The sequence below is a fragment of the Marmota monax genome, unplaced genomic scaffold (assembly GCF_021218885.2).
Source record: "Marmota monax isolate L192 unplaced genomic scaffold, Marmota_monax_Labrador192_F-V1.1 WCK01_AAM20220418_F8-fsc00014, whole genome shotgun sequence".
NCBI lineage: Eukaryota > Metazoa > Chordata > Mammalia > Rodentia > Sciuridae > Marmota > Marmota monax.
In genome coordinates this window covers 5,653,568-5,678,841 of record NW_026695222.1, presented here as the reverse complement: position 1 = coordinate 5,678,841, position 25,274 = coordinate 5,653,568, and positions in this window count along the sequence as shown.

Sequence of the window (25,274 nt, the reverse complement as noted above, 5' to 3'; positions counted from 1 at the left end):
GCCTCTGAGAGCTATAACATTGAATGTTCACCAATATTACGTTAAACAGAGACTTTCAGATTTACTATTTATTGATGTAGAAATCAAAACCATAAAATGATACTATAATTAAAAAATAAGATGTTGGAGGGAGGGAATGCTTTTCTTTCAATGGGATGTAAATCTAAATCTGTAAAGCAAATAGTAAGATTTAAGCATAAATACATTTTCCAATTTTAACAAGAAATAGACACAGGAAAATACAGTGAGTTAATTGCATATGTATTTATATTTAAGAATATAAATTTGTGATTCTTAGATGTTAAACTTTAGAAGCCAACCATTCTCTATTTACAATAAAATATTTTTTTATGGCCACTAATTCTGTTGTTTGATTGTCAAAGTCTATATAGACATTTCTTCACTATAGTGAGAAAATGGATGTAAAATATATGAGTAGTATTTTAAGATAGGCTATGGCTATTGCAATAGCTAGTACAGCAAATAATTACTACACAAAGTTAAAGGAGTAATCTCTTGAGGTCAGGCAGTCAGAAAGGGCTTATGGGAAGCCAGAACTGATATTCTAAAGTGGAAAACAGTCATTTATTCACTCAATAAACCTTTCCTAAGTACCTCAGATATGCTAGGAAATCCACAAAGCACTATGGGAACAATTATAAACAGGTATGGCCATGGCACAAAAATATGTAGAGATAGGTAGGTTCATCAGTTATCCATTGCTACAATAAGACGGCATAAAGCTAATCATGAAACCTCAGTGGTTTCCAACAGTAAACATTTGTTTAGTTCTTGGTTTTGTGATATGGGTTGGATTCGGTTTCTGTTCGTGCATCTGGGGTCAGCTACAGATATTTAAGTATGATCTTGGTGGGGCTCACGCCTGTGAATGGGGGATGGCTTTTGCCTGATGACATTAGCTCATGTTACAGGGGTATATTTCATTCTTTAGCATACCAGCTCAGGCATGTTTTCATACCTTCTCAAGGAACAAGTATGAGGACAAGCCAAAGTTTTTAATTATGTCACTCTAACTAATATCTCATTGATCAAAACAGTCACATGATCAAGCCAGACACACAATAGTAGGGTTCCACAAGATTTCAAGCCAAAGGGCATGGGCCATTGACATAGTCAACTTACCAAAGTGAATGAAATAGAAACTATAGCAACTCCTCTAACCATGGGATCCCCATCCATAAACTCAATCAACCATGAATGAAAACTATTTGCAAAATATATTGTGTCTGTATTGAACATGTATACACACTTTTTTGTGTTTTACTATTCCCTACACACTACAGTGTAACTGTTTACATAGCATTTACATGTATTAGCTAATATATGTAATCCACAGATAACTTAAAATATATAGAGGATGTGCATATATTTCTATGCAAATACTGTGCATTTATACAAATGACTGGAGCATCCATGGATTTTGGAATGGGGGAAGTGGTCCTGCAACCAATCCTCTATGGATATCAAGGGAGCATTATTCAAGATCTGAGTGCATAAGAAATGGGCACACATCTTTGGGAATTAAGAGCAAAAACAAGATAAATTCAAATTATAGTGGACTCAGGAAAATGATTTTGAAGTAAATAGTACTTTAATAGGATCTTGATGCAAAATTTAGATGTGATAGAATTTCAGTTGGAGATTTAGTGGAGCAGAAGCAGGTAGAAGAAAAAGTAGTAAGCAAATTAGAAGAAAAAATGGTCACCAATTTTATTCCAGCACTAGTTTGGGGTAGAGAAACAGTGAGAAAGAGAATTTCCATTATGGACTCATGTGAGGAGGGTGTCCACATTACTTGTAACACTTAGCTAAGGAGTATGAGTTTTATTTTGTAGGCTATAGGAGACTTAAAGTTTACAAGAAGCAGCATGACTTTTCTTATGGTAACTGATATCTGAAGTGGATCTTTGCTCCCCCATATAGATTTGCTATTACCTATGCCAAAATTATTTAATAGACTTAATCCAAGAACTGCCACTACATGAAATTCCTTTAATAAACATGTAAACTGAGGGAGAAAGTGCTAATGTATTTATGGAAAGTAGTATGTACAGTTCTGAAAATGACTTCCAAAGTGAGCTGTGGTTCATTCTTTTTTCAAACACTGGTTTTTGCAAAGCCTTAAACGTTCCTTTAAGGCAAATATGAAAAACAAAGACTACTCCAAATAAGTAGGAATCGTGATTACTAGGGATTTTAGAATAAAATATTCTGTCTTATGAAATAGATTTTATCTAATGGGAAGGAACTGAAGAGAAAACAAATAGTTAAAATGTGTTGTGATAACTTCATGATAGAAGTTATGCAAGAGTTTTGAGATCACTAATAGGAAAGGTCTTGTGGGATTAAAATTTTAATGAACCATTTGTACTTATCGGAGGACAGACACCAGAGGACTCTACTGGGTTATAGAGTCAATGCTACGAGCACTGTCTGTAGCCCTGACCTGATTACTTCCATGTCTGCTGGCCCACCTGTAGTCACCACTCTCTGTGTCAATTCACTGGAGAGCTTTCTCCAAAGATGCTCATGTTCTTTCTACTTAACTGCTCATATACATGGCGGGCCAAAATGAAGAGGAATCAGAAATAGCCCTCAACCGATGACAGAAGGAATTAGTATATAAATCCCCTGATCCTCAAGTAGGGTAATTCGGATGTCAACTCTACACGGTTCTCTAGAATTCCCCTGCAAGGTTAGGCTTCAGTGAACTCACAGTGGTGACCTTCCTCCATTGATACCTCCTGTACCACCTTCCAGATCACCTTCTTACACTCAGGGTCCACTAGTGTAGGGACCTAAACAAAAACAGAGGGGATACATGTAATTATTCTTCATTATCCCCAAATCATATTGGATTATCACTACAAATTATGCACATTTGTGCTTATAAGTTATAGAAATGACAAGAGAAGACCCTGTTGAAATGTGAATGATCACACTTCCATCAGTTTTCTCCTAAGAGGCTGGGGGCTCACTTTATTCTCACCAACAAATCAAGAATATTATATTCTACACTCAGTGATATTCCATTCTCGCACATCGTAATAAAATTGACATAATCTAAAAAGTGATTTTTTAAAAGGAGAAAAAAAATACAGATACAAAAATATCTGAAAAAATATAATTCGCTTGCATGGCTTTTGTTGTTGTTCATATTTTACTAAGCTTATGATGGTATATGATAACTAAAGGAGATATAAATCCTAATTGCTGATGAAAAAGAGCCACTAGTGTGAGTGAAAAACCATTGTCTATGCTTTGGACTCATTTTGTAGTTTTTCATTTTCAGCCACTGAATTTCCAAAATCACAAATTTTGATTTTATAAGAATGTTCACTATTAGTGATGGATACCTCCATGTGTAAAAATATAGTCATTCCTTTACCTCATGTTAAAATTAGGAGAAAGGAAACAAAAATAAAGGCAGAGCTATTATAGGGAAATATCTATGAGAAAAAAGTCTATTGTGCTGGTTGTAGTTAATTATATTCATTGATTTCAGATTACATAACTGGCAGAAAATAGCCTTTTAATCTAAGAATTATAACTTGGCTAATGGTTTTCTCAAAATGAATAACCTTATCTAGAAGAAATACAAGGAATTTAAAAAGTTTACTTGTTTTTCCTAATAAAACTACATTCCTGAGTTATGTTTATTAATGGAATAAACCTTCTACTCTTCTTAAGCCACTTTATTATACCACAAGTACACTCAAGAGTAACAAGTAATAGGCCTTCAAAGTGCTGAAAAAATGGACCACCCATTAAAGGACCAAGATAAATTTATATATATATATATATATATATGTGTGTGTGTGTGTGTGTGTGTGTGTGTGTGTGTGAGCTTGTTCTCAAAAGAGGTAGAGAGTTGACCTATGAAAAAACCACTAACTCCCTTCCTATATCCCGAACATCAAAAGCACTCCTCTCAGAAATTGGATTGGTACCCACCTTAGCTGTGAAATATAATGTCCACATTAAATCAAATTGTGAAGAAACATTTTTTAAATATCAGGAGTTCTTATGCAGCATAATTACATAGTTTCAGGAGTGAGCAGTGTCTCTCAGGGGTCCAATTCTAGTTCCATTTCACAGATAATAAAGTTGAGAAGTTAAAGTCTCCCAAATCTGTTAAGTCTGGATCTAGAAACTGCCTTTTCTCTTCATGCTGTAGCTCAGGAGGAACAGGACCTAGGAAGAATGGGACATCTGCTAATGTGAAAAGGAGATGTTGAGGTTAGGAACATGAGGTACTGCCTTTGTGAGCTGCGACAACTCTTTTGATCAGAGAAGAAACTAGTCTTAATTTCATTAGATTAGCTTCAATTATTCATCATTTATAGACCATTCACTAATTTATGAAAAGAATAAAAATTCGAAGAAAGCACACATTGCCTTTGAAAGTATGAACATATTTTTATGTTATTTGTTGTGTCTTTGTTCTGTGGCCAACTTTATATTTAGAAGGAAACAAAATAAGTGAGGAAAATCTAATTTCAGAAACCCTCTACTCAGTTGCTTTTCAACATTTTTATTACATAAAGTCAATCTTGAACCAAAACATCACTTGATCATATGCAAGTTTTCATGTTAATGAAATGACTGTGATAAAAATCTAATCATTGAAAGGGACAGTAACTCATCTTTTTATACAGTTTCACTATTATTTGGTTTCCATTGTTTATTTGGCAATATCTTTGAAGAATAAATAACTAAGAAAAAATCATTAGCCATAGGGCATTGTAAATCTTTCAATGATATCATTTACTTCCTATGAAGAACAATTTACTACAGTCATGTTGTTCCAAATCTACTGATTAAAACAGTATGAAAATTTTAATAAACTCTGGCAACTTTGTCTAACAGTAAATACATATTCATCAAGGAATAAAAAACACTAACTAAAGTCATTTAAGTTGGGAATTGTTTCATAAGACACTTCTCCAAGTAGCTTTTTAAAAAATGTTTCCTAGTGGTAGAAGACCAGTCACAAGGATAAGAAGCCCATCCAAGATTCAGGCATAGAATCAGCAAATGGCAGAGGGCCTATCAAACAGGCCCGGAGACTGGATCCTATTAGTATCATTTGACCCTATAACATGGGTCTTAGAGTTCTTCAGAAGCAAACCCTGAAACCAAGGAACACATGCAAATGATTTATTAAATGATTTCTCCCAGACAAAACCAGTAAGGATGAGGTAGAGACAATGGGAAAGGGAAGGAAGCGAAGTCAAGACTGAGTTCAAGTGAAGTTCCCTTGTCAGCCTGACTGTGAGGGGAACACTGGTGCACAAATCACACCTTAGGGTTGGTCCTACCTCAAGACAAAGGAAATGGGCTTTTACTCTTGTGACAGTTAATGGCCACAACTTAGCTCTAGAGTAGTAGTCTTTTGAAGAACATTACAGTGTTAAGAATGAAGCTCATAAAAGCAGAGGGATGGGGGCAAAGTACCAATAAAAGGTATTTGAAGCCGACATGGTGGCAAGCCTATAATCCCAGGCTGAAGCAGAAGGATCAAAAGTTCAAAGCCAGCTTCAGCAATGGCGAGGCGCTAAGCAACTCAGTGAGACCCTGTCTCTAAATAAAATACAAAAGAGGGCTGAGGATATGCCCCAGTGGTTAAATGCCCCTGGGTTCAATCTCTGGTACCAAAATAAATAAATAAACTAAATAGGTATTTGAATGCGTCTGGAGGTAGGGGTGGCTATAGTACCTACTATGGACATGTAAGGGGATATGATAGTATTTGTCCTTGTGACAGCTCACATCTGGAGTCAGTTGGACCCATTATCCAGTTGTTGGTTAAATAAGAGACAGAGTGTGGCTGTCTTCTGTCTTATTGCAGAAAGGCCTGAGTTTGGTCCATACTCTGAGTCTCCTGTAGTTTGATGATCGAGAATCAAGATTAAGGGTATAAAATATGCTTTCTACAGGATGGCACCACTGTTAACATTGAAATTCTGGATTTACTGCCTAAGCCCAAACAAGGTAAATCTATTTTACCTCACTGTGGAGTTGTTGCCTGAAGCACCAAAAACAGAAATGAAGTTCATAAAGATCAGAGTAATTTTTTTTTCTTTAAGTAGTTTTCTGTTTCCATTAACTAAGCATTTCTTAACACTTTGAACAGGACAATTTGCAGGAGAAAGACAAAATTTGGGAGTCACACGGAAAGGAAAGCAATAAGATGCACATGTTTCTCTTGTAGACTTTTTACTACTATTAATATATATTTTCTGTCACCAAGAAGGGTGACATGGCATATAAAATGATCATACTGAGATGACCATGTAACCTGTATAGTGTAAGGACATCTTGTAAAATTAATGTTTCATGAACTTACTTTGGCAAATTGTCCTGTGAATGATTAACACTGAAAAATTATGTACCCCCATTTGACTCTTAGTAGATGTAAATATCTTAAACAATATATATGCAAATCGAATCTGTATAAAAATGCTAACAGGTTATAATGAGTTTTAAATACTTATAATCATTTTAATAGTTGTAGGATGAACAAATGGTATTTGGTGGTATTGGGGATTGAACCCAGGGCCTTGTATATGCTAGACAAGCACTGTACCACTGAGCTATACCCCCAGACCAGGATAAAAGATAGCAAAGCCTATATCTATTTTACAAGAGAAATTATGAACTTAGGATGCAGGGTGATGGGAAATTACAGAGAAGGGAGGTAAGGATGGAAAGGGGAAGGGATTATATTTGATAGGTCCCTTCAATATTTTAGTTTCTGTGTTGTCTGGAGAGTAAGGTATTCCATGAAATAACAAACTAAATAACTAAATAAAACCACAAAAATAAGCTATAAATGAGAATATCACAAACCAAGGGTTGTGATATAGATATAAAGCTTATTAAATTAAGAGTAGATGGAAATTTTATGTCTGTCCAAAATTTTAAAAGCTGAAACAAACACCACTAAGAAAAACTTAAAATAACCTTAAAAAATTGATTATAAGGATCTCTACCATCATTACTTTCACTAATGTACTGAAAGTTTGGGTCAGTACAAAAGAAGAAAAAGAAAGGAGACACATAGGATTTGAAATAGGAATTAATATCTCTATTTCCATGGGAGTTTTGCTGACATGGAGAACAAATAATCAAAAAATTCTTAAATGTACTCAAATTTATTAAAGTTTATTAATTTATTAAAGTTATAAGACAAATAATCAAAAGTACTTAACATATTTATGCAATAGTGCAAACACCTATAAATATAATAAAAGAAAAATACTATATACAATATCAAATGCCTGAGGGGAGGGGAGAGGTGGGGAGGGGGGAGGGTGGATGATGGGAAAGGCAGCGGAGCACAACAGACACTAGTATGGCAATTTGTAAATCAATGGATGTGTAACTGATGTGAATCTGCAATCTGTGTATGGGGTGAAGGTGGGAGTTCATAACCCACTTGAATCAAAGTGTGGAATATGATATGTCAAGAAATTTGTAATGTTTTGAACAACCCACAATAAAAAATTAAAAAAAAAAATAAAAAATAAATAAAAAAAATATCAAATGCCTAAGAATAAATATTTTTTAAAAAGATATATCTGATCTCAATGGGGAAAATCATAAAATGGCATTAAGAGATATTAAAGAATATATAAATAAATAGGTTTTTATAATTAAGAAGAGCTAATATTATTACTGACCCTACTTTTCCCCAGTTGATCTGTTGATTCCATGAAACTTCAATCAAACCTCAATAGTTCCTCAGACACTGCTATGATACTACAATTTACATGAAAGTATAGTAAAAGAATAATCAAGACCCCTTTGAAGTCATAAGTAGGGAGGAACAACTTGCTCTACCAGGAATCCAGACAAGCTATAAAACTATGGAATTTAAGACAGGAAGATAATGACATAGCAGGAGAACTATTAAGCACAGAAATTCCACAGAATCACAGACAAGAACTCAGTAAGTAATAAACTTTGATCCATAACAAAAGAGAAATGGATGAGCTGTTCAATAAAGAACTAGGAAAGGTGGTTAGTCACTTGGAAAATAATGAAGTTGGATTTCATGTCCCACACTAAAAACAACTCTTATCAGATTAAAGTCTAAAAAGTTTTAAAAAATTTAAAAAGTTTTGAATACATAAATATCTTTTAGATATTCAATTACAAAAAGAAAACAAGGGAAATTATGAACATAAGGTACAGGATGATGGCTATCTACAGAGACAAGAGGTAAGGATGGAAGGAAAAGGAACCATATTTGATAGGTCTTTTCAACATTTCCTTTTTTGTGTTGGATAGTGAATATGTAAAATATTACAGGAAATAACAACCTAAATAACTAAATAGTACCACAAAGTAAGCTATAAGTCAGAGTATCCATCTATAAAAATAGTAACAATGCCCTTGCCTTGTGTTAGTTCAAGGTTTTAAAATAAGAATCATTGATAGTAATGATTCCCAAATATTTTGCAAAATATTTCAAAATGGAAGAGGGAATTAATAGATATCTTTGGGCTGGGGATGTGGCTCAAGCGGTAGCGCGATCGCCTGGCATGCGTGCGGCCTGGGTTTGATCCTCAGCACCACATACAAAGATGTTGTGTCCGCCGAAAACTAAATAAATATTAAAATTCTCTCTCTCTCTCTCTCTCTCTCTCTCTCTCTCTCTCTCTCTCAAAAAAAAAAAAAAAACTTAATAGATATCTTTGGGGCAAAGCAGATTCAACCTTCCATAAGAAGCTTTCTTTGAACTCTGGTTTCTTGTTTCTGACATTTCATACTATTTATTATTATTAACTCTTCTTTCTAAAATGTTTTAAATAATTTATCATCTGTAGAAACGGGGAACAGTAAAACTTTAACAGACAATGCAGTGACATCAGTTTGTGAACTGGAGTGTGCGCTATAGTAGGAAGATCTCAGTACACTTGACTGTAAGTGAGGAAATGCCAGTCATCAAGAATGGGTACACCATTTGGAAAGGTGAACATATCCTGAGTACATGTAAAGGCAGTCTTGTCCACTGGACCAACAAATCATGTTTTGATATTTGATGGGATTCTAAAGAATTCTTGTAGGACAACAACAACAAACTAAAACAGAAAAAAAGAGTAGTGATATTTTTCCATAATTCATGGAACAGATAGAGAAAGATGTTTAGAGATTTTTAAAAGGTAGACACCTGCAGAGACAGGAACTTAGGAAAGAAGGGCTGGCTACTCTGAATCTTCAGAGACCTAAACCAACTGATCCTATATCTAATCTGAGATCAGACAGAGTGTAGAGTATCAGAATCACAGTATGGATGAGCAAAATCAGGAAAAGAATGCAGACATCTCAAAAAAAATGGGCACATTTTGCATAAAAGAGAAACAACAGTAAAAGTCCAACTAGAGTTTAAGACCACCATTTCTGGGCTGGGGTTGTAGCTCAGTGGTTGAGTGCTTGACCTACGTGTGTGAGGCACTGGGTTCAATCCTCAACACCACATAAAAAATAAATAAATAAATAAACAAACAAAACAAAGTTTTTTTTTTGTTTGTTTTTTGTTTTTTTAAAAAAGACCACTTGATTGATTGCCAAAGTCCCCACAAGTCCCAAAATGCTCAAGGTGGGCAGTGACATGAACCTCAAGAACTTGATATTGGATCACCTTTGTAGAAGACCTAAAACAAATTTCAGTAGTACATTAAAGTGATACTCCTTGCACATACATTTTCATGGAACAATTCATGTCTGTTCCTGTCAAGTTAATATAGGTGAAATAATGTTGAATAAAGTTTTGCCATACCAGAAAATTAGGCAAAACTGAAGAGGGTTTACACACATGCAATGCCTCTTTTCCATTTTTGTAATCCATTAATGTAAAAACCCAGTCTTGCCATATGGAACAATGAAACCAATTATATAGGTAAATATATATGTGTGTATATATATATATATATATATATATATATATATATATGTGTGTATATATATATATATACACACATACACACACATGTGCATATATACATACATACATATGTATATATATGCATATACACACATAAATATATATATGGAAGCAAAAGATGTAATGTATAGCAGTAAATACATATAAATCTATAGGCAAGTACATGTATATGTATATATATATATATATATATATATATATATATATATACACACACACACACACACACACATATACATAAAGCAATATAATTTTTAGTAGTAACAAAAACTACTACCTAAGGATGAATCTGAAAAATAATTTATGTGAGACCTTTGTGGAGAAAAATTGTATGGAAAAGTGTATTAAATGATCAAAATAAAGGCCCAAATAAATAGTAAGATATACATATCCTAAAATAAAAGATGTCATTTTTCTCCATTCCATCCATAATAGGAAATATATTCTTTTTAATGTTTTTACTGGTATTATAATTGTACATAATATTGGGATTCCTTGTGACATATCTATACATACACAAAATATTATTTGATCAATTTTACTCCCCAGTACTTTTCCTTTCCCTCCCCTCTTCCCTCCTCTTTTTCCTGTTCTTCTATTCCACTTGCCTTACTTCTATTTGTTTTTAATTGGTGTATTATAATTATACATAAAATGGGATTTATTGTGATATATTTATATATGCATATATCATAATTTGTTCAATTTAATTAAATTCCAGTAGCCAACAACATTTATCAAAGAACTTGACAAACTCATTCTAAATCTTGTATACAGTACACCTTCTTTACAATCATTTTCCTCTCTATGTCTTGACTTATACATGGTTACCTGTGGTCCAAGAATATTAAAGGGAAGATTCCATAAATAAAAAATTTACAAATTTTGAATCACTTTATTATAGTATATTTACATAATTGTTCTATCATTATTAGTTATTTTTAAAACTTTACTGTGCCTAACACATTAATTGAACTTTGTCATAGGTATGTATGTATTGGAAAGCATAGTCTGTATACACATATATGTGTGTATGTGTATACACACATATACACATACACACACGTTTGGATACCAACTGGGATTCCACTGGGGGCTTTGGAACATATAAATATGGAAAACATATCAAAGAGGAAAAACTAAAATAATACCAAGACTATTTTGGAAAATTGAAAGAATTATTTTCCTACCAGTTATCAAGTTTCATGATAAAGCTATAATAACTAAAAGAATGTCTTGAAAGATAGGATCATAATAATATTGTCCAAATAAAGAAACAGACCAAAAGGGGAAAAGGGGATAAAATGATGCACTGGGCATTGTTATATTAACATAAAAGGATTTCAAATTTGTGGGGGCCAGGTGGTATTGAGAGGTTTGATTTTCCAGATTTAAAAATAAAATATGTAATTCACATTATAAAATGAAACACAACTAAATAAAGACTATATTCAGTTTTTAAAAAGTAAAGCTATGAGATATAAGTGTAGTCCGTTAGCCTTACTATCTCTGAATATAAAAAGATATTTGAACAAAGAAATAAAGGAAAGGGGCTGGGGATGTGGCTCAAGCGGTAGCATGCTCCCCTGGCATTCATGCGGCCCGGGTTCGACCCTCAGCACCACATACAAACAACGATGTTGTGTCCGCCGAAAACTAGAAAATAAATATTAAAAAAATTCTCTTTCTCTCTCTCTCTCTCTCACTCTCTCTTAAAAAAAAGAAATAAAGGAAAGTTTAAAACAATAAACAGAGGGTACTGTCACAAATGAAAAACAAATACATTGAATCACAGCATAATTAAATAAGACTGTACACTGTATTTTATTGTACAAATAAGACGCTGTGATAGGCAGGTTTTAAGATGGTCCACTTTTATTGGGTTCTCTTAAAGTTCATGACTTTGGTTACTCCCCTCCCATGAAGTAACTCATCTACAACCAACAGAATGCCTCAACCTTGACAGCATGTCATTTCCATAACTAGATTTCAAAGGTGCACACTTACCTGCACACTCTCTCTCCCTTGCTTGCTCCAATGAAGCAAGTTGCCAGGTTTTGCCTCTCTAACAGTCAGGAAGTAAAGCCCTTGATTCCTCTCAAAAGGATCTCAATGCTACCCAAACCACATAAATGAGCTCAGCAGCTATCATCTTCAGCTGATCCTTCTAATGAGCCTGTGTCCTGGGTGACATCCTGATTGCATCCTTATGAAAGACCCTGAAGCAGAGGACTCACCAAGCCATCTCCAGATTCTCAACTCACTGAAACTGTGAGATAATACATGTGTGTTGTTTTAGGCTGCTCTGTTTCTGGTAATTTGCTTCACAGCAGTAGATAAACTAATACAGACAATGAGTCAGAGAAAACAACTCATTACCACACATACTACAGTCAAAGGTTTAGCACCAAGATTACATAAGAAACTCCTGCACATGAAGATAAAATGCTATTCTAAAAACATAAGTGGACCAATGAAATGATCAGACAATTCCTAAAACAGAGAATTCCATTGATAATAAACACATGAGAAAGTGGCTAGCCTCACTAGTATTGAAGAAACAAACATTTAAAAAAATAAATATTTTACAACAATTATTTGATTGACAAAACCTTAAACAGTCTGACAAAATCAAATTCAGCCTGGGTGTGAGGGAATGAGAACTGATATCCACTGCTGGTAAAAGTATCAATGGTCACAACTGTTCTGAAAAGCATAGAAATTAAAAGATACATACATTTTCATTTCTAAGTATATGCTCAGGAAAATAGGAGCAGAGATATTTATTCTGGCATTTTTTGCTGTAGTGAAAAATAGGAAATGCCCCTAGTGTTTATCAATGTTGGAATAGTAGAGTCACGCTTTGCTGTTATAAGAAAATAAAATAAATAAGTTAGATCTATAATATTTAGATAGAAGGAACAAAGCCAGGTAAAGTTCATGATACATGGCATAATATTATGTATGAAATTTTAAAGAACCATTCAAAATAACACTGATTAAATAGTATAATATGTAACAATGTTTTAAAATAATACTTATGCAGATTAAATAATCTTTAAATTGTATGTTTAGTTTTAACCAACTTTATAAAAATATTATGAGAATAGCTGCATCCACAAATTTCAACAATATTACCTCTTTTCCCATGTATTTCTTTGTTCTCTTTCCCAAAATAACCTCTTTGAGATAACCATTTTAATTTTGATTGGTTTTATTATTGGTAAAGGGAAAAAAACTCATTGTGATCATCACCTTTGGAAAGGAATAGAATAATGGTCCTGGAGAGAAAATAGGTTTAATTATTTAATTTTTATAGCTGTTTTTATTTTATTCCTTCAAGTTCATGATAATTATCTATACAATATGTAAACATATTTAGATTTTGGATGGTAGTTGTTATCCAGGGCTTTTTTGTGAGGTATTATTTTTCATAATAAAAATAGTATTAGAGGTAAATTCCTTCTATGTAGCACTTATTTTCTTCATTGCAATGATTGATGCAAGCCACTGTGATATTTCCAGGAAAGTGCCTAAAATAATATGTGACAACATTTCTGAGGTCTGTGAGTAAAATCTAATCATATATCACATGTCAGGCTGGAAAGGTGGTACGTGAGTATTTGCTATTTTAACATTAAGTTGGTCATTTTCTTTACACAAACAGATTGAAAGACAAATAATCCTCACCATCAGTTCTCTTTTACTCGAATTCTCACATTGAACTACTATAACCTGATGAAATGCTGTCATCACTTCCAATCTTAGTGTTGTAAACAATAACTGCTTTTTATTTCTCATGGGTATAGGGCTCAGCTTAGTGATTTCTTAGTTCTTGGCCAGGCTTGTTCACCCATGTGACATCAGGTTTTGGGTTGTCTGGAGACTGCATGACCTAACCTGGCTTCAGTGAGACAGTTAGTACCCAGTCTGCATGTGTCTCATTCTCCACAGGTTAATCCAGACACTGTCCTGCAGTAGAGGCAGGGGTATAAGAAACACAATAGATATTCCCAATTGCTATTTCAAAGCTCACAAGAGTTAACTCACCTATTCAAGACCAGAATCAGTGCAGAAGCATACTACTGAAGTGTAGATACCAGGAGGTATGAAAAACTTGAGGCATTTATACAACCAATCTACCTTCGTACTTAAAATCAGTCATGGTTCCACTTGTGGCTCTTATAATGAGATTTCCCCAGGATGGCCAACTTTGTGACATTATTATTAAATTGGTAACTCTATATTATTCATGGTACAAATAACATTCTTCAGTCAGTCCCTAGATTTCTATATTTCATTTCTCATTTGTCAATAACAGAAGTACTTAGGATGAGTTTACTTCTTTCCACCCTTCTTTTCTGCTGCACTAGAGAGCAGGAATCCATAAGTGCTCAAAAATATGACAGCAGTCCAGTCCCATTTTTTATCTTATAGCCTTGGAGGGGAACAAACTGTGATAGAAGTCACCATCCAAAATGTTTTTCCAGGTGCTAGTAGTCCCCAGAATGATGAAGAGGTAGTTTGCTCTTTGGAAGAGATTCAGACTGCAATGTAACAGAGCTTCCAGGGGCTTCTAGACCTTCTGAAAGCTAACCTTCTGAACTATCCTCCAGGCAAGTGAGATGCTATCTATACCAGTAAGAGCATCCTTGCTGGTTGGGGAAAAGCCTGGTGAGGACACCTGCTACCATCAAAGTCATGGCTAAAAACATTCTTGACTTATTAAGATCAACTGAAAAATGACATAAACTCTGGTTATTAGAATTCTCAGTGTCCAGTCCTTCCAGTTCATATGTAGTGATTTCTCCTAGTTCTTCTTGAATAACTCTTATCTCAGAAAGCAAGAGTCCTCCACTGGTCCTCTGCTTTGCTCAAATACTGGAGATGACTTTTGAATCCATTTTTCTTCAGACTTGTAATTTGACTTCAGCTTAACTCATAGTCCTTCCCTGCTACTGGGTCTTAGGGGCTGTCAGAGTAATTCATCCCTATGAATCTAATTTTGAATCTCATTTATCAGAAATCAGTTATATTCCTTCTTCCCAGACAGTCCAGCTCTCCTTATACAAATTGATTTGCCTCCTGCAGGTGAGATTAGCTCTGACAGCAAAGCAATTCCCTTCTTCTTACAACTTCCTTTGAGCATTACAAATATGCCTAAAAGATGAGTATTTTAAACAAACATTTCTATCACTCCAGTCCTTGCATAAGTCAAGGAAATCAAGCAGCAGGCTATTGGAAGGTAAGGGCACAACCTTCAGAGAACTGAAAAGGCTTGATTCAGGATCCTACATTGGTCCCCTTGTAGATATGGCCCCACATTTACACTCATAAATCTCAGTACATACTCTATGCACTAAAAAGCACACATGGTAGACAATAATATGAACACCTGGAAACAATACACAAACACAATCCTTTCATGAACAACCATTTCATCAGTATTTCAGTCTTTAGCTTGTCCTAGACACAGGGTCAGGCACCAGAGGCATGTAAACAAGCATCACATGGTGCTATTCCTGAGCTCTGATAGATTTTTTAGATAGGAATAGCTGTAAAAAAAATTTTGCATTTGCCTTCAATATAACTTTTGTAATTTTGCACAAAATATAAACACTTTTTTTCATTTTCAGAGCTTAGAGTTAAGATGGATAATTTTTGTGGAACTCACAAGGTTAAAGCAGATTTTAGGCCTTCTTGACATTCTTTAAATAAAACTGCAGGACAGAATTTATCAGAAGCAGTCCTCATACATATTTGGAAGAGATAACCAAGGTTAGCTGGTTCCTGACTTTTTCTTTTGATATACCTCAGATGTCTGTGATTTTGCCAAAGTTATAAATGGCCAACAGACTCTTTGCTGAAACACATTTTCCTTATCATGAACTGTAAGTTTTATAACTTCAATGTTGGTAAATTTTATAAATGTCATCTAGACATAGCCATTTTAGAGAAAAAGCAGAACTCAAGTTTAGCAACGATATTTATTTATTTTTAAATCCTCATTTGTTGTGCCTTTTATAAGTTATATTTCTGGAAGTTCTCCAGGTAAATAATTATTAACTGATGGAATGTTCTTTCAAATGACGTCACAGAACTAAAAGTATTATTAAAACTGTCTTCCCCCTTTTTCTTCCTATTGATGACTTAACTTTGAGTGAGGTTTGAAACTATAGAGAAAATTAGGCATCCACATTTCAGTTTCAGTAATTTGAAACATAAAAATGTTACCAATTTCTGTGATTCATACTCAGACCTAAAGAAAGAAAGACAGAGAAATAGAAAGGAGAGAGAGAAAGAAAGAATTGCCTTAGGAGAGTTCATTTGTTCTTTGATGATATTAGAAAACAATAACTTTCCTTCCTACTCACTGGAGTGACTCTTGAAATATGTAAAGAATCCACTATCATTAATTTAAAGTCCTGAGGCACCATTGTCTATTTAAAAGCATATGCCTAACACTTAAAAAGTATGAGGCATTATAAAAGAATGCAAGTCCGAAAGCAGATCCACTTACCAACATTTAAGTAATTGATTTCACACTTACAGATTTGAGAACTAGTATAAATTAGTCACCAATAATTAATACACTTGGTACAATTGATAAAAATGCCTGAACACAGCCAACCATGAGCAACCTTATATGGTCAGTAAGAGCAGTACTATTTATAATGCCAAGCATTAAGTCTGGTCTACATTTTCAGAAAGGGCTTTGAATACATGGTTTAATATATTTCATGTAAAATTCTTTATAAATAAATAGGATTGTTTTCTAGGATGAAAATAAAGCTAATCATTGACTCAATAAACATCCATTTTATGTGGGTTTTTTTTCTAGCAAACAATAGTAATATTGGGAATTGAGTCATTACCAAGAATGAAATTTTTGTCATTGATTGAAGACATTTGTTTATTACACAAATTTTTAAAAAATAGATCTTCAGTTGAAAGGACAGCGTTCCCAGTCTATCTGAAAATGGACAATTTTCATTAATTACTGGACATGACAGATTCTGCTGGGGGCACGCTGGTCATGAATTCCCTTTGACTCTCAGAGAAGTCAAGTGGCTGCATTCCTTTGTCTGTTTCTCCCCATGAAATCACTGAGTGAAGTCAGAATGGTGAACAGACAGTTATCAAGAACCTTAAATGCTAGGAGTGAAAAAAAAACTGGTGTTGTGAGCATCCACATCTTTCCTGCTTTCTATAAATGCCTGACTGATTCCCATGTGCATACATGGAAGGAAAATAAGCAATAGGGATTTTCAAATATATTTGGTAGAAATAATGTTTCCGGTTAATTATTCATTTATATCCCCCCATGGCTTTTAAATTAATTTAATTTTATTTATTTTGTCACATGGATTTATACAGGGATTCTATTGCCACATTTTATTTTTAAAATAGCAAAATTAACTAAGGCCTCTAATACCAGCCCCTTCATACTGTATGTTTCTTTGAATCCTTTTGTGTATGGTAGGCATGCAAGGGTATGTGGTCTATGTGGATGTGTTCATGTACTTCTTAAAACAGAAGTCTAGAGTTTCCACATAGGTTGGCCATGTCCATTACCTCTTCCATGAATTCTCTATCTGGAATTCAAGTGAAGAACATTTGGACTTATAAATATATAGGTATTTTTTAAAATATGAATTGTTTCATATGGTTGTATCATTGTACCAGTCACTTAAAAAAGCTTTAGTGATCCTTTTTTTTGTTAGAACATATAAAGCCACTGATTTTTATTTAACTGCTGGATGGGTGTTCCATAGAGGAGATTTAACAGGTTTTATTTAACTGTTCCCTGTGGGTGCCTCTTTGCACATGAGATTTTTCTAGCATAATCAGAAGTAGAATTGTTCAGTCAAAGAGATACATATTTTAATTCTAATTTCAAAGAAATTCTGCCAAATTCTCCTTCAAAATGCTAAATTATTCCCACCAGCCATGCAGAAAAGTTAATGTATCTCCTGTGCTGGCCAACAATGGAGGTTAACAAGTTCTCAAATTTTTGCCAAACTGATGCAAATTGTTGCATCAAATTTGTTTGAAATTCAGGTCCCTGAGTAGCAAGTGCTATTATACATATGTTCCATACAGTTATTGTCCAGTTGCATTTTCTACCTTGAATTTTCTTTCTATGAAACTCAAATGAAAAAATACAGGGATTATGCTGATGTATATTATAGTATTATTTTTACTTGTCTTCTAGTTATATTTTGTAAAAATATTTTCTTTTTTAATTGAAGCAGTTATATATCTTGAATCTCTATTTAATTTGTGTTATAAGTGGTTCTCCCCATTTTGAAACTTTTAAAACTAATAAGGGCATATTTTATAATATAAAATTTCAAAACCATATGATTTAAATGTATCTGTTTTCATTACAGCACTGCCAGACTTTTTCAAAAGTTATAAACATACTCTTTCATTACTGTTAGGGTTCCTTTTATATATTTAGATGTTAAGTCATCTGGAATAAGTTTTGTGAATGGTAGAGGGGAGACGGGATTCCAACTTTTTTCTCCAGATGGAAAACCTGTTGTCCCCATGTCACTTGGTGAATACTTCATTTCTCCACTAATAGAATATGTCACCTAATAGATACACATGTCCTTAATTTGTCCCATCTAATCATTTAAAAAATGATGCATGCATAAATATCAGGAATTTACTACTGGCAACAATTATGATCTTCAGTCACTTAACAATGTGTCTGTTATGTGTCTATCACACAATTTTAAGACCTGGGAGAGAGCATCAACAAAACAAGCCAAATACCTGCATTTATGCTTTTGTGTTCAACAAAGTGGAGGGGAGAGAATACCACACAGCCAATGGGTATGAAACAACTTATCTGTAAGATGTCAAACTTAAATAGTTTGAACCCAGGGCCTTACAACTGCTAGGAAAGTGCTCTACCACTGGCCTATAATCCCAGCTCACTGGCCCATTTCTAAATATTCTATTAAAGACAATTAATATGCAAACATCTGAAACTACTGAGAAAGTGTTTGTCAAGCCCTTCTCTTACCTCCAAATTTAAAACATATCTGGGGAAAAGAGGCATAAACAATCAAAATGATATGATATAGCTAGACAAAAAGAATAAGAAAGGAAAGGCAAATTTTTTTCAAATAAATTGAATAAAACCATAAAAATCATGCCAACCCGAGGGACCAGGCCACTGGGATGTGGAAAGATTGTGCTGCTCTGACTGTAGTTATGGAAGTATAAATTAGGGGACACACAAATAAGCTTAGCATTTTTTAAATCATTTTTAATGACATTGTTCATTTCCTTATATTGATTTTACAGAAATGGAAAAAAAAAAGAAGACGTGTCATTGGAGGATTGGCTGGAAAAGTAATCTAGACTGAGTTTTAAGAACACTTTAAATGATTAAGAAGTTGATTACATTATATATATATATAAAGGGAAATTAGCAAAAAAATATGTAAGCATAAGGAGGACACGGTTTCAATGAATCAATGGTTTTGGAATCCTTGAGGACAGGACTGCCCGAGACAAAAAACCTGGCTTTAGCTTCAGAGTTTTCTTTTCCCCTGAGGTGCTCAGTGTCTTTGTGCACCCTTATAGTTGTGCTCTTTGATGTTCAGAACTCTCCAGAAATACTAAATACTCTTTTCTACTTCTCAACTTCCATGGACAAACTAAGTAGTTTCTACCATGTGTATTATGATTCTAAGGATAATTAATCAACATTGGATTATCACAGATGGTCTTGTATATATCTCTCCTGTAAAACACATGTGCATTTAACAAATTTGCTGAAGTTGCTTGGGAAATAGAAACCCTTCTTCTCAAAAGTACATGAAAATCTCAGTTACTAGGGTAGCCTGGGAGGAGAGATGCTTTTGTCTCAGGGAGAGCTCCAGTTTCTGTGGTAGCCTTTCAAATGTCTCTCAGCCATCCTACCATCCTACCACTGTTTATGTAATCTCCCTTTCTTAAGTGTGAGCTGGACTTAGTGAGTCATTCATGTCACACAAAGAGGATATGGCAAAGGTGGTGGGATGCCACTTTCAAGATTAAGTTGTGAAAATTGGCTCCCTTTCTTGCTCATCATTAATGTGAGCCAACTACCATGTTTTACTGCTCCATGTTTTACCGCATGAAAAGAACTTCAAGGAGGATCCCAATCAATGAGGGAATCAGTCCTGTGCAGTACCACATGAATGAATTCTCCTCCTGTGAAGCCATAAGCTCACTGCATGGTCACTTGATCACAAACTTGTGAGAAAACAGGAGATAGGTAGAAAACACAGCTAACACACCAGATTCCTGACACATAGACATTTGTGACATAAGAATTAATTTGTTGTTTTGTATCACTTAATTTTGGGTAGTCCTTTCTCCTTCACATACAGTTAATAAAAGCTACCTTGCAGCAAAACATTCTGTGGTTATCATAGGAATCATAGACTCTTGAGATAGAAAGAGACTTTAAAATCAACTAGATCCATAGAAAGAGACTTTAAAATCAACTAGATCCATGCCACATTGGATGCTTGAGACTCTTCTAATACCCTTCTAATGGTGGTCAAGCACACTTGAACACCTCCCATGATGTGAATAGTTTCACAGAATTAATCACAATTAATTTTCACTTGGGTTTGGAAATTTCTCCAGTAATAGTTACTTGATAACGATGAATTTTCATGTCACTCTGATCAACTCCCATTAATGTTTGCTTCTCAGTAAGGAGAATTATATCATTGGTTAAGACTGATGGGAAAGAGAAAGTAGGTTATGTCAGAAAGGGTCATCACGCCTAATCTAATGACTCTTTCCTTTGTCAAGTTTCCTGTATAAAACATGTCATCTCATAAAACTGAAATGGAAAATGTCAACATAATTGTGCTCTGAGGCCATGATAAAGAGTAAAAAATGGATTATCCCTGCAGTTGTAATAAATACCTACAAATAATTTTTTAATGCAAAACACATCTGATGAATTGCATAGACGTGTCAGTGACTTGACTTCTTAAGGAAGAAAAACTTCACAGTGATAATCCAGCTCATAAAATTACTTTATGAACTGCTCTTTGTTAATAGTAATCATGGGACATCTGCAGCACATCTTGAAATTCCACCACATTTCCCAACTACATTAGTAACAAATTGAAGTCATGCACTCAAATGGGATGAAGCAATCCATTCAATAGCAGCTGCAAGAGACTGGTCAGCTTTAACAGAGTCTAATGATAACTCCACTGGCAAGGACAACTGAAAAATGACTGCATTCCTGGATTACTTAAATGTAGCTGAAGCTATTGATATCTCATTCTTATTCCCTTGAGGCTCACCCCTACACTAGGAAGGCTGCTTATTGCAAACACCTGCTGTTCTCTCACTGTGAGATTTAATTCTGACCCACTCTTAGTAAAAATTGGAATTGCCAGAAGGAAGATAATATTCTGGATGGAAGCTTCAATCAATGTTGGAATCGAAATTGAATGAAAGAAAGTACCATCTTTCTTTGCAGCTCTATTGGCAAAACTCCAACCCATCCATGTTCTACACTCTCTCCCAGAAATCCCGCACCATTTTAAATATATATATATATATATGTATATATATATATATATACACACACACACACACACACACACATATGTGTGTGTGTGTGTGTGTATTTTTTAACTATAGATGGAAACAATACCTTTGTTTTATTTATTTATTTTTATGTGGGGTTAAGAATCAAATCCCATGCTTCATGTGTTCTAGGCAAGTGCTCCATCACTGAACCACAACCCCAGCCCTTCCCGCATCATTTTTAAATAGTTCCCCACAGTGGTAACTCCTAGATAGAATAGCATTATGGCCTGATTATCCTTTCTTATTTTCCTACTCCACTACTAGTGTTTCCTTATACTTATCACCAAAATAAAGTACATGGACTGAAGTCTATTTTGCAGGTTCAGTTGGCCCCAACTTACTAGAGTTGCACCTTTAATTTAAGTATAATTTTTTTCATCTATTCCATTAATTTTCAGTATGTATGTTTTTCACTTTTTGTAAAATTCCCTTTGATTTGCCAACTTTTGATTTAGTCGGTTCTTTATTTCCTTATTTTTTAAGGCGGGAACTAAGGTAATAGACTTGATACCTTTCTTGGTTTGTAAAATGGAATATAAATGCTAAAAAATTACCACTAACTACTACATTTGGGAATCTCAAAATTCTTGATTCTTTTTTTTAAATTTTCATTCAAATTAAACCACATTTTAATTTCTATTTTGATTTCTTCTTTAAATCATGGATTGCTGGACATATATTAATTACCAAACATTTGTGGATTTTTTCAGAAACCTTAATGAGTTTTGTTTTTTTCTCTAATTTTGACATAAAATATATTTTGAATGATATCAATCCATTTTAATTCACTGAGACTTGTTTTATGGTCAAGAATATTGTCTATCTGGATAAATGTTCTATATCTACTTGAGAAGAATGTGTATTCTGCTGTTTGTGAGAGGGTTCTATAAATGTCATTTAGGTCAACTCTTCTATATTCTTACTAACTTACTGTCTGCTTTGTTTTATTGTTTTCTGAAAGAAATATGTTGAACTCTCTAACTACAATTGTGAATGTTAAAATTTTTCTGCAATTCTGTCAGTTTTCATTTATGTAAGTTCAAATTCTGTTATTAGGATTGTCATGTTCTCTTGAGTAATGACTCTTTCAATTCCTTCCTCTGAAATACTAATATAGCCTCTTCTGTTTTCTTTTGATTAGGATGAGTATGGCATATTTTTCATACTTTTACTTTTAATTCACATTTTTCATATTAAATTTGTATTTTGTTTCTTTTATGCGGCATACAGTTAAGTCCTGATGAATTTTCAATATGGCACTATTTGCCTATTCTAACACTATTCAAGTATTAGACTCATGTGTGTCTATTGTGATTTCAGTTTTGTTTACATTAAGCCTATTTCCTGTTGAATCTTCTTCACTTTCACACCATCAAAAATTCAAAAAACAGTAAGTGGAATCATCTTCAGAACTGTCAGTATCTTCAAGATGTTACTCCATTGTCTTCCATTTTGCATGGATTCTAAAGAACATCACGTTTTCTTTACTTCTCTATGTGGAATGTCTCTCTTGCTAGTTTTAAGATATTTCTTTAATGATTTTGAGCAATTTGATTATGTGGTATTTAGGCATGTTTTCTTCATTTTCTATATTGGTACTCATTGAACTTCTTATATCTTTGGTTTTTAAATACACTTCTTTGGGGAAAAAATATGAGTTTTGTGTATTTTAAAAAAAAGCCTCCAATTTTGGGAACTCTACTTAAGTGTATGAGTATGTTCCCTGAAGTTTTTCCATAGTTCTTGGCATTTTATTTTGGAAAGTTTTATTGCCACCTTCTTATTTTCTAACAAATTTTCTGCAATGTTCAATCTTCCATTAATTGAACATAGTGTAGTTTTCATTTATAGATGTTTTAATTTTTTTATTTTTTATTTGTTCTTTATAGTTATATATGACAGTAGGGTATATTTTGACATATTATACACACATGGAATATAACTTATTCTAAAGAGGATAGCATTCTTTTGGTTGTACATAACGTGGAGTCACACTGGTCATGAATTAATATATAAACATAGGAAAGTTATATTGGATTCATTCTAGTGTCTTTCCCATTGCCATCCCCACTCCATTCCCTTCATTCCTATTGGGTCTTTAAAAAATGTTCCCTTACCTATTTATCTTTTTTAACGTATGGGAATTTATTAGATGTCTAAGTCAGCTAATCCAAATATCTTTGTTGTTCTAGATTATTTCCACATAATTGATTTTTCTTCTCATCATGAATCTTATTATCTTGTTTTCTTTTATGTCTCATAAAGTTGAGATAGATATCTGGAATTGGCTGGAAACTTCACCATTTTGACTGCTAAATGCTTTTATATTACTATAAATAGGTCTCACTTCTATTCTGGAAGAGAGTTAAACTACTTGGAAACATTTGGTTCTTTAGGGTCTATCATTTATAGTTAATTGGGTGGACGCATAATATATTTAGTTCAGGGGTAACAATTATCCATTCTTGAGCTCCACTACTGAGTACCTTTTGGGCACTATCTAGCTACTGAATTTGAGGTTTCCAGTATAGTTAGTTGATACAGCCATTATCCCTAGCCCTGCATGAGTTCCAGGCAATGTTCATTCTAATCCTTGCCGTGATTCTTTCCCTACACTTGGGTAATTTCCTTACCAGTATGTGCTGATTAGTGCTCTGCTAAATGCTGAAGGAAACCCCTCAGCATATCTCAGGAGTTCTATTTCTATTCAGCCCTCTCCTTTCTAAAGGTTTGTAGTAAGAACTGTAGCAAATTTGTTCTCTCTTCACAGCTCATAGAATCTGCTGGACCCTCCCTAGAAGTCCCTTCTCTGTGACAAGGAAATTCCTCCAGATCATAAGCCGAGGCCATTACAGGGCTTGTAGACTTAACTTTGTATATCTTGGATAATACAATTCATGGGCATTTGATGTAAAGCATCTTAACAACTATAGTTCATGTATTTTGTCCAATTGTTGTATAGTTTCAGATGGAAAGAAAAATCTGGTCCCTATTTCCATCATTGCTGGAATCAGAAGTGCCCTGTAACTCTTTATTAAAATTTAATAAATTGGTAAACCGAAACAGAGAAGTATCTTGCTTAAGGTTACACTATTAAGTGGTGAGATCAGAATTCAAACATAGATTTTCAGATTCCAGAGCACTCATTCTTGACCACTGCTCTCTACTGTTTATGTAAATCACATTCCAGTACTTACTTCCTCATTAGCACTCAATGAATACTATTTATTTGTGTTTTATTGATAATAAGAAAGTTATTTACATGAAGTAAAAATTTATGTAAAATTTTATATAAATAAAAAATATATAAAGAAAACCAAAAGTTTTCTTTTAAAGTCAAATTACACATGGGCAAGGGACTCTAGATCACATAAAATAATTACATTAAAGTCAAAAGTATTTTAGTATAGATATTAAGTAGATGTTTCAAATAGCTAAATTTGAGCAAGAAAATATGACTAGAAATCCACAGTTCATTCAGATTAGGCTTTAAGACATTCTATTCTGGAACAATTTATTTGGGATTTCCAATAATTGTGAATCAGATATGAATGCACACATTGGTAAGAATATTCTCCAATGAGAATTTTCCTAACAGCCATGATTTGGACTTTATCAAGCCTGCTTCGTAGGAAATATTATTAACTCAAGTTCTAAATATCGTGCAAAGGAATAG